Raw genomic sequence first — 11,268 nt, forward strand, 5'->3', positions numbered from 1 at the left:
TTCCAAGTATGATGCCACAATACCAGCAGGTATGAGCCTAGCATTGGGTAGCACTCTACCATCTCCAGGGATGATGCCACAATACCAGCAGGTATGAGCCTAGCATTGAGCAGCACTCTATCATCTCCAAGGATGATGCCACAATAGCAGCAGGTATGAGCCTGGCACTGAGCAGCATCCTACCATCTCCAAGGATGTCACAATACCATCAGGTATGAGCCTAGCATTGCGCAGCATACTACCATCTCCAAGGATGATGCCACAATACCAGCAAGTATGAGCCTGGCACTGAGCAGCATTCTACCATCTCCAAGGATGATGCCACAATACCAGCAGCTACGGGCCTGGCACTGAGCAGCATCCAACCAACTCCAAGGATGATGTCACAATACCAACAGAAAATGATCAACTTTAACAATTGACTTAGCTACAGGTGTCATTTTAAAGGAGTCCAGTACTGGGAGGACAGGGTTGATGGGCTATGCTGCTTTGCCAGGGAGGCTTTTGGATATTAGCTAAAACATTATCCACCCTTATAGTGTCTTTTTGGGCACTGCCAAACAGACAAGCCTTCGAACATAACAAAAGCTACTCAGGACAAGCTAAAGATGTTACTGCTCAATGCTAGGAGTCTCAACAAGAAACTGCACTCCTTGGAAGCTGTCTTCACCCTAGAGAATGCTGATGTTTGTACAGTTTCTGAAGCATGCCTCAAAGCCACGGAAAGCACTCTGGCAGTGCATGGCTATAACATCTTTCATACATTCTGACCATACATTGGACATGAAAGAGCAAAAGGTGGAGATGTATCTATCAACATAAGGATAAGCACACCTCAAGGCTGGTCAAATAATATGACATGCTTGAGCAACTCCATGTCCAACTAACCATGGGAAAAATCCACTATCATATTCTTGCTAGCTGCAGGTCTGCCACCATGAATCAGGAAACTCATACATCATTCCTAAAGTTACTAAAATCACTCACCATCCCACCCAATACCAAACTCATGGGTGATTTTAACCAGCCCTCCATTAATTGGGAGGCATACACAACCACTAACATGCAGGCCCAAAGATTTCTTGACTTTGTAAATTCAAATGCCCTGGAGCAGCTAGTCTGTACTCCCATTAGGGGAACAAATACCCTAGATCTGGCACTCACAAATATGAGACAGTGCTACACCCCCCCTAATGTGTTGTTCTTACTGGTAAGATCAGATTACAAAGTGGTCTCCCTTGAAATAAAGGTAAAACAAGTTCCCCCATCTAACCCCAAAAACTTTAAGAACTTCTGTAAGCTAAATTACCCTACATTAATGGACGACATAACTAGTTTCCATGTTCCCCCAAATCCAGAAAACACTGAAACCTATGCAGAGGTGTACACAATAGTCCTGTATGAACATATAAACAACTGCATAGAAAAGGCAGTACCACACAAAATAAACTCTGGTCACACCACAAAAACAAGCCACCTTGGTGGATCCCTTGTATTAATAGTTTGTACAACAAAAGAAAGAAAATCCTGTTAAGAAGTAAGAGGGAATGTGCATAACAGAGAAAAAAAGTCCATCATTAGTCTATGCAAGTGACTCAAGGAACTAGTCAAGTCTCTGAAGCAGACTTTGAGGCAAATATGGCCTCCAAAGCTAAGGATAACTATAAGGCATTCTTCAGTTACATCCACAATATTAAGGGCAAAGAATAATCATGGTCCTGATAAATAATGACATAGGAAACCTCCAAACATGGACCCAACCCAGTTCAGCTTTATCAAGTGCAGGTCAAGCCTACTGAATCTGGTGTATTTCTTTGAAACAGTCACTAAGGCCACAGATGAGGTAAAACAGTACATACCGCCCATAACGCTCAACCTGGAACATCAAAAATCTGGACAAAGGCCCATGAAAGGTAGGTACAACTGGCCAAAAATCTGGATGCTGATTAACATAAAATGTGTGTACATAATTATGTAACCCCACCCACCCCAATGGAATTGTGGGATATCACAAACAGGTTTAGGGCTGGTAACAGGTGGTATGGCCTGCCTAATAATAAGTGCAGCAGGTGGCATTTTAAATAACACCTGCTTTTTAACAATAATAATAAAAATAAATAAAAAGACAGAAGCCTGTTTGCATATAGGATAGGAACAGGCTGCTTCTTCTCCAGTAAGGCTAAACCTTTCAGGTTGCCTAGCTAATTATAATATATTGTGGGTGTCCTACGTTAGAAACTCAGAGTAACATATCCTACTCAGAGTGACCACTTAAAAGATGCTAAGCAACATGTGGAGTCTGCATGTCCTCCCTTTGTTCGCATGGGTTTCCTCTGGGTGCTTCAGTTTCCTCTCACATTCCAAAGATAAGCAACAGGTGGATTGGGTACACTAAACTGGATCTAGGTATAAGTGTGCATGAGAGTGTGATGTGAAAGAACTGCCGCAGCAGGGCTAGCCACCCAGCGGTGTAAACCCTGGCTCTAGATGATTATCACTGTTGAAGTAACACCCCAAACCCATGTGCAAAAATGGGAAAAAAGGGTTGTGGATGGATGGATAGTTGAATGAGGCAATGCTTTAACACACTTCTGCTGACAGAGGTCCTGCCAGGCTCAAGTTATTTAACAAAACAGTATTGTACTTCGCAACTGTCCAGATGTTTTGCAGAATGTCCAGATTTTTGCCTCATATTTTTAGTCTGTTCCTCAACATTTGCATATTTTCTGGCAAATCATTAAGGATTGAAGTTACCAAATAATACTAAATAATGACAGACATTTGTGTTCCAAACTTCCTATCATAGGTTCGTAGGTGTTTATTAGACTAACAACCAGGAGGACCTTTTTAAGCCTAGCCATGCATCCCAAATCTCTGACAAGTTCTAGTACCCTTCACAAGTGTAAGGAAGGGCCTGAGAGATAAACCATTCACAGGTTGCCCGTTTCCATTAGAGACATAGGTGCCAAACCAAGGATGCCTTTCAGAAAATACATTATTTTTATTTATTTATTTGACATTTATGGCCACGGTGGTGTAGGGAGAAAAGGAAAGGGTGTATAAGAATGGGCATGAAGAGGGGAAATAAGAAGTAAGATAGAAATTCAATAAGGACAATAGGGGCACTGGCCCAGGGAATTGTTGGTTAGGAAGGGTAGAGTCCTGTAAGAGGATTAGAACTAGAAGAGGAATGGCAAGATTAGTACTAGTGAAAGCTGCCCTAGAGATAAGGGTGGAAGGCTAGAAGCAGGCTGGAGAAGGAGTATAGTCAGCGCAGTGGTGCAGCGGTTTGCATTGTCACCAAACAGCAAGAGGTTCTCTGATTTGATTCTCGATTGGGTGCCTTCTTTGCGGAATCTGCATGTCCTTTCTGCTTTTGTGTGGGTTTTTGCCTGGTGTGCCGGTTTCCTCCCACATTACAAAGACATGCCTCTGGAGTGTTTCTCCCCGGGTCTCCGCTGAAAATCGTCTCATTCCAAGTCAGACTTTCCCGGTTAACAAATGTTAAATAAATAAATTAATTAATTAAGGCTAAATTAAAGGTGGTGGAAGTCATCCTGGACTGATTCAAGGGCAAGTACGTGACTTGAGTAATAAAGATGCAAAACCTGTTATTCTAATAACTTTCTAAGTTTATAGGAGCAACTTTTAAAATCTAGGGCCTTTGTCCACCATTATTGCTGGCTTTGTCCAGATTTCTTCCATGCAGAGGTATGAATAGTATGTATGTATGTATTGCTATTTGATGGCCAGGTTAAGTGGGCTGGTCTGTTGACCCTTTTCAGTCAAAACCTAAGCTCTTATATTGAAATACATTGTAATCTCACAACTGGCCTACTAACTGTGAAGTTTTGTCTGCCCTTCCTGAAATTTCTAAGCTTTAAATTTACTAAGCTGGCTATTTGACAATGCCAGCCATTTAGATTACACAATCATTTGAAAATACACAATAGTTCAATCCATGTTCTAAATCAATTTCCTAACCAAACAGTACCAATGTGCATGGTTTGGGTCTCATCTGATAATTTTTTCTTTGCAGTCCTGGATACTGAGAGGCTGTAGTGGAAATAATGAATGAATGAACGCACACACAACAAAAAGGTAACCACTGTTCAGGTGACCAGCAGCTTGAGTGCCTAACAAGTGGTAGCAAAGAAGTACAGGAAGTCCAACAATGGCAAATATGAAAAATGCCCAAATAAAAGACACCTGACCTTCAATTAACTCACTGCTGACCCAGGGCATGCCTACAGCTTAGGGTTACTGAAGCATTTATAAGACAGCAAAAATATCAGTCTCATTTTGTATACTGGAAGGGTATAATTCATGACTGCGACTTCACAATCTGTTGTTGCTGGTTTTCTTTGAAAAACTAAATAAATAAATAAAAATACTATGTAAGTGTGTGACCACTACTCTAGCAGTACAAGAACTCATTAACTCACTTCTTTTGCGTCTGTGTCTGACAGCAACACTTCAGGAATAGTAAAGTGCTCGATTAGTAAGCAACCAAAATTAAGATTTAGGCAAATGACTACCATGCAGTCAGGGAGCAGTATACAGACAACACCATGGAAAATAAAAGGCGCTAGCTCTCAAAGTCTCAGTACAAAAATCAGGCTCAAGCCGAGAAATATTCAAGGAAAGGGGCCCGAAACCCAAGAACAATTTTAAAATATTAGTACCTCTGGTTTACAAAGTTGGCAGAGTAAGATCATGTGAAATAGCATGCATTTTCCAAAGAAAAAGAAGCCAGCAACTACATGTCATTATTTGTTGGTCGCAATCCATCTTTTTTTTTTTTTCGGTCTTACTGATTTTATGAGGGAAAGAGGAAATTATGAGTCAAAACAGGGACAGTTGACCCCCCACAGCATCCCAACTTTGTTGCTTTATTGACTGGAAGTGAAGAGAGGAAATATCTGTTAACTTACTGCTGCTCTTCAGTGCTGGGTTCCGCAGTTCCCATGGTGATGCCACTGCTGTCCACATCACAGCTCTCCCTCCACTTGTAACCCATCACCTTGTGTCAGACGATGCTGGGAGTAGGAGGGTGTCCCTTCATGTGTGTCTCCATTCTGACCACTACCTTGCCTTGCAGCAGTTTGCAGCCTCTTTTGCTCCTAATTTCTGAGTAGTGATGCTACATCCCAGGACACTGTTTTCATAAACTTGAAGGAGGAAACAAGTTTCAAAGATAGTTAACATGCTCATATAGGTGATGAGAGTTGTCACAGTGCCACAAATCATGGGCAGACTGCAGCTGTAAACAAATGCATTTTTTTTTTTAAATCTCCCATGTTTCTGACATGCAGTCAGGCACTGCCTCATGAAGCTGATGTCATCACGTATGCCCTTGCATGTTGATGGCATTGTGGGATACGCTGGCGATGATGTCAGCCATTCTTTAATACTGCAAATAAAATTTAAAAAAAAAGAAATCAGGAATTGAAGAGGCCACTTGGAAATTTGTGGCACTCCATTATTTTGCCCTGAAAACTGGTAAATTCAGAGGAATTTGGTGTGGTTTAGAGGTATGATACCACCTACATTGACTTGGCCAAGCCATTTTACACAATTCCCCACTCAGGTATTATAAATAAACTCACAAAAATGGACATAAATTCCTATGCCACCACATGGATAGCCAGTTGGCTCACAGACAGGACACGTGGTTAAAGTGGATAAATCCAGATCCAGCAAGAGGCCAGTTAGCAGTGGTGTGCCATAGAGCTTAGTTCTGGAACCACTCCTGTTCAGAATATACTTCTCTGAAGTTAAGGCTAATGTCAAAGGCCTCTGGATGGCAATGTTTGCTTGATCTAGACCCTCCTGACTGCAAGCAGGAATCACAGAATCCCCAATGATGTAGATATCCTTCAGGAGAGTCTAGATTAGACAAACAATTGGTGCCACAACCATTACCTAAAACTAAATGAGAAAAAAGGCATTATCATATCCTTTAGGAAGTCAAATAACCCTGCAAATTACAACATCAACAGCACACCCCTAAAAGTAGACTCAGAGGTGAGATCTAGGTACACAGATAGTAGCCTGAACTCTGACTGTCATTTGTCTACAGTGCTGAGGAAGTTCTTCTATGTGGCACAACTTATAAGTAAAGGTATGGCATCCAGATCCAAGCAAGTTATAGTCCCACTGGTATTCGGCCCTTGTTAGACCAATACTAGAGTACAATGCGTCATTTAGCATGTACGTGACTAGGCTCTTAGAGCAGCTGGGTTGACCTCATAGGTTTCTCACAGAGAAAATATAGGGTGTAAAAAAACATGTCCTACACAGATAGACTAAAAGCCATATGCCTTTACTCGGTCTCCTAATGACTATTAAGGGATGACCTATGACTGATCTACATGGCACTCAGACATCTAGCCCTGATGGAGATGCTACACGTCTGCAAGTCAAATGGCACAAGGGTCACCCGATCTAGGGATCTAAACTTAGTCAGCCATGCAAACAAAATCTGCTGGAGAAACAGATGTGTGTTCCAGAGTTTGTCCCTTCTTTGGAACAGGCTTCCTAGTCACAATAAGCAAAGCCCTTCCCTGGCCCTCTTCAAAAAAATGCTAGAACATAAAAACATAAGAATGAGTAAACAGAAAAAAACATTTGGTTTTACCACCAAATACAATTCAATGAACATCAATCTAAGCAAAGGATTAAGGCTTTATGAATTCACACATATTACATTCCTACTATCTAAAACTTAAGCAACAAGTTCTGGTGAGTCAAACATCACCAAATCACTGGAACAAGCTTTAACTTGGGTCCCATGGGGGGGGGGGGGGGTTGGGCAAGTCTTGTTCTACCAATGCCTACAGTCACCAAAGTCGATCATTGCCACAGGATGCCTCTCATCCTCTTAGTTCTAGAAATCTAGACAACGCCAAAAATAATGGGGGAACAAAGGCCTAAAATTAGGAACATATTTTATATATTGCTCTTATAAACTTAGAAAGTTACTAGAATAACAGGATTTGTGTTAGCATGCATTTTCTGAAGGATATGAAGTCTGAAACTCAAATGTATAGCATTATTTAAAGACAGCAATCTGAAGTGATTTGCCAGAAAACCACTGATTTTATGAGGAACAAAACAAAAATATGAGGAAAAAATCTGGACAGTCTGCAAAAATCTGTACAGTTGAAAGGTATGTGCAACAGAGAACAGAATCACCATCAGCCACTTATACAGTCAATGTAAAGCATATCCAGTTAACAGAACAGACCAAAGCAATCTTCAGCTTACTGAAGTGGATCTATACATATGTTAAGCAGGATTCCCAGTGGTCAGGGAGTAGTCCCCTATGGGAGATATATGGCAAAGGTTTCTTCTTTGAAGTTTGCTAGCTTATAAGGTGTTCCTATGCAAAGAGCATCATCCCCTGATGAGATGCAGGTCTTCATTACAATGTCCTGGGATAATGGAGGACCTCTGCACCATTGCCTTGGGGACCTTTTCAAAAAAGTCCACCAGGTTTAGTAGGCATGACCTTCCCCTTGACAAAGCCAAACTGAGTTGAGTCCAGTGTCTGAAGGTTATCTATGTCTTTGTTGATCATTTCCATGATAATTCATTCCATGGCTTTGCGTATCAGACTAGTCACTCTAATAGGTCTGTAATTTCCAGGGTCATCTGATGATCTACCCTTGTGAAGTGTGATAACTATTGCAATTCCCCATTCTCAGGGGACAAAGCCTGTTTTGAGGCTACATTTGAAAACTGACTGAAGTGGTCCTAATAGGTCATGTTTCAAGGAGGCATCTTGGGATAATGCCAAGAGCCACTGAAGTTGTGATTTTGGCCTTAGCACACACCACCATGACTGCCTCCTGTTATTTGCTGGGGGGTATGCTAGAAGGCATTTTATGAATGGATTGGGGGGGGGTGAAGTTTGATCTGAATTTGTCAGCCAGCAAATTCACTATGTCACTCTGCTCAGTGACGGTGACACCGCTAACCACCAGTGCGGCACACTAATGTGTGCCATCTTTGAGGTCTCAAACATAGCTGTAGAAGGCCTTGTGGTTGTCTTTAGCTTGTGAGGCTATCTTGACCTTGTAATTGGCCTTGTTGGACTTGATTAGTCCTCTTAGTTTCCTGTTTGGTTTAATTAGAGAGCTCCTATCATACTGGGAGTTGCTCTTCCTGATTTTAGCCATCACTTTTTTCCTTTTTTTCTATACCCTATTAAGGTTAGGATTCCACCAGTGCTGTTTGTTTTTAGAGTTTGTTTTGAGTTTACTTCTAGTAGGTATAGCATCCTCTATATAGACATGTATATGTTTGTACAGGATCTCTGTGAACAATTCCACATGGGTTACTGTGAACTTGGAGTTGGGGGGATTAAATTATAACAAACTATTACTTAATAGGATGTAGTTTGCTTTGAATAGTTCCTAACTGTTAGGGGGTTTGCTGGGGTTACCAAGTTGCTTTTTATTTTGAAGGAGACATCTTTGTGGTATGACCTCACCACTGAGGGCAAGACACTCTTGGGGTACAGCACTCTCCCATACTGGTGAGTACTCGGTCCAGTATGTCTAAACATCTGGTGGGCATGTGCACTGTATGGTCAAGGGTATGTGTGTTACTAAAGTCCAGGAATCTTTGTGCCTGTGAGTATGATACAGTGTATGTTTTCCAGTCTATAGAGAGGTAGTTAAAGTCTCCTATGATTAGGGTATTGGATTTAATGGTGAGTGAATTCAGTAGGTCTAAATATGAGTCATGGGATTCTAGGGACATAGAGGGTGACTTATAGCTTTGCTAAGATATGGTATGGGACTTTGTCTATGATGATTTCCACGTGGATAAATTCCAGGGTATCATCCTGCTTGACCAATGTTGAATTATGCTTGTTGTTAACACAGAGTGAGACTCTTCCACCTTTTCTCCCTGCATTTGGAGCTGATGGTCTAAATGTGTGGAAGGCACTTTTGGTGCATTTTAACCATGTCTCAGTAATGGCACAGATGTCTCTACTTTCCAGAATGAGAAGAACTTGTAGGGTTTAGAGTTTCTTGTTTAGGCTCCTGGCATTGAACAGTAGCACCTTTGGGTTTCTTTGGGTTTTACTTGGTATGTTTGTAGGTTTATCAGTTTGGCATTACCTAAAAGAGGGTCTAAGGAGACAGATAAAGTTTTTGACTGGTATTTTGAAGCCTGGGGGGAGACATTTGCAGATCATCCTTTACAAAGCAATGTGGTCTGTTAAGCATGTCCCTCCATGCTGACAAATATTGAATCCCTCTGGAAAGACAGCAAAAACCTAGCCAATTATTGAAGTCAGTCATATTTTGTACATATTGTGGCATCATCCTTGGAGATTGTTGGATGCTGCTCAATGCTAGACTCATACCTGCAGGTACTGTGACATCATTCTTGGAGATGGTAGAGTGCTGCTCAGTGCCAGGCTCATACCTGCTGGTACTGTGGCATCATCCTTGGAGAAGGTAGAATACTGCTCAATGCAAGGCACATACCTGCCTGAGATACATATTCAGAGAGATCAACAATGTCTCTCTTCATATAGTCCACAAAATATGTCTCAGGTTAAAACCCATATGGACTATGATAGAATCATACTGGCACCTGTGGTGCTTAACGTACTGGATCCTGGCTGCAGGTAAGCAACTAACTGTATCTTCTTCAGTCTGGTGAGTGGAGCATCTGTGTGTCGTACAATGAAGTCCCCTATGACAAAAGTCCTGGGTAATGTGTTTTCTTGCCTTATGGTCTTTGCTCTTTGGGCTCCAGTGGGTGCAGGTGTGTGTGGTGCTTGATGTTGCTTTTCATTACTGCTTTAGAGAATGTGGAGGATAGGCGTTGCCATTTATAGGTTCAGGAAATGTTTCTAGTGCCTCAGCATAGGTTGGTCTATGGTTGTGATGGAATCTGTGTGGTAGGTGAACTATGTTCTTCTTGACAACCATGTTTGTATGCAAAATTTTTGCCTCCAGTGAAATTGTGCATGTGTATCTCGCATACTGTTTTTTTTTTTTTTTTTTTTTTTTTTTTAATTAAGTGGTTGCCTGTGAACATGAGACAATTGCTCCATTGTCTCAGGATGGCCATATCTACCAAGCTGGATACAGAGACATTTGGAAATTGCATATCTATGTTGTCCAGACCTGTATTTGGGTGGGCTATTGTAGGTCATGGACCGGGTTATACAGAGGTCTCCTTGGGTGATACCTGAGGTTTAGCACTAGACTAGGTTAGATTGTGCTAAGATTTGATAGTAGTGCTCTTTAACTTGCAAACAAACTAGCTGCTCTAAGCTTGTCTCCGAATAATGTAATTGTTTTAGCCACACTAAGTTACAGGTTTCAATTCTGAGGGAACTTTTATAGATGAAATTTAATGTCTGTGCACTTGTGTCTGTACAAGGAACTGCTAACCTCCTGATGTAACAAAACACCAAGAAAGAAAGTATTGGGGACCTTAGAATGATTTAAAGGCAAAAATCAACAAATAAAGCAAAAATATAGTAGTACTGACAACAGTTAGCTGAAGTGCAAAACAAAATAAATCTGCCAAGGATGGAGCGGGATTAACTTAGGACCCCCTTGGAGTTTGCTGAGGACACCAAGCTGATGGGAGCTGTGAGGAAATGAGCAGAAGGCAATTAGTAGAAAGGGAGGTTCACTCAAGCGCAATACTGGTTTGCTGCATGTGCACTTAGTATTATGGATATATAGAAATCAACAGGCGGGAAAGTACTTATAAATGCACAACAGACAATAGCAATTAAAAAGTGGAGACAGGGACTTTGGAAGTTCAATTAGCATAATGGGCAAAAACCAGAGACACACTACTGTAGTGATAATACATAAGTATTCTTCTCTGCTGTTTACAGGGGACCTTGACCATAATGAGAGATTTCCAATAACTACCTGAAATTAGATCTTGTAAAAGATAGTTCTTGTACTTCAGGCAGCTCCTTACAAATCATTAACTCCTCAAATCTCCCCAGTCAAAGTACCATGAGGGGACAAATAAGTACCTTGTCTATAGTGTAAACATCGGTCTGTGATCTTAAAGTGCCAAGTGACAGAATGACTTCTTTCTAAGAAACATCAACCATGATAAGCATATTTTTCCAAAACATTTGTAGATGCAACAGTTTCATTAATACTGCACTACTACAATATGCTTTGTGGATGGCTTTCTGGCACATTAATTGGTGACTGCAACTACTACACAAATCAGTCATTAAGGTGCTAACCAGAGCATACTGGAGTT

The sequence above is a fragment of the Protopterus annectens genome, chromosome 14.part0, assembly GCF_019279795.1.
Source record: "Protopterus annectens isolate FY-2018-M chromosome 14.part0, PAN1.0, whole genome shotgun sequence".
Classification (NCBI taxonomy): Eukaryota; Metazoa; Chordata; order Ceratodontiformes; family Protopteridae; genus Protopterus; species Protopterus annectens.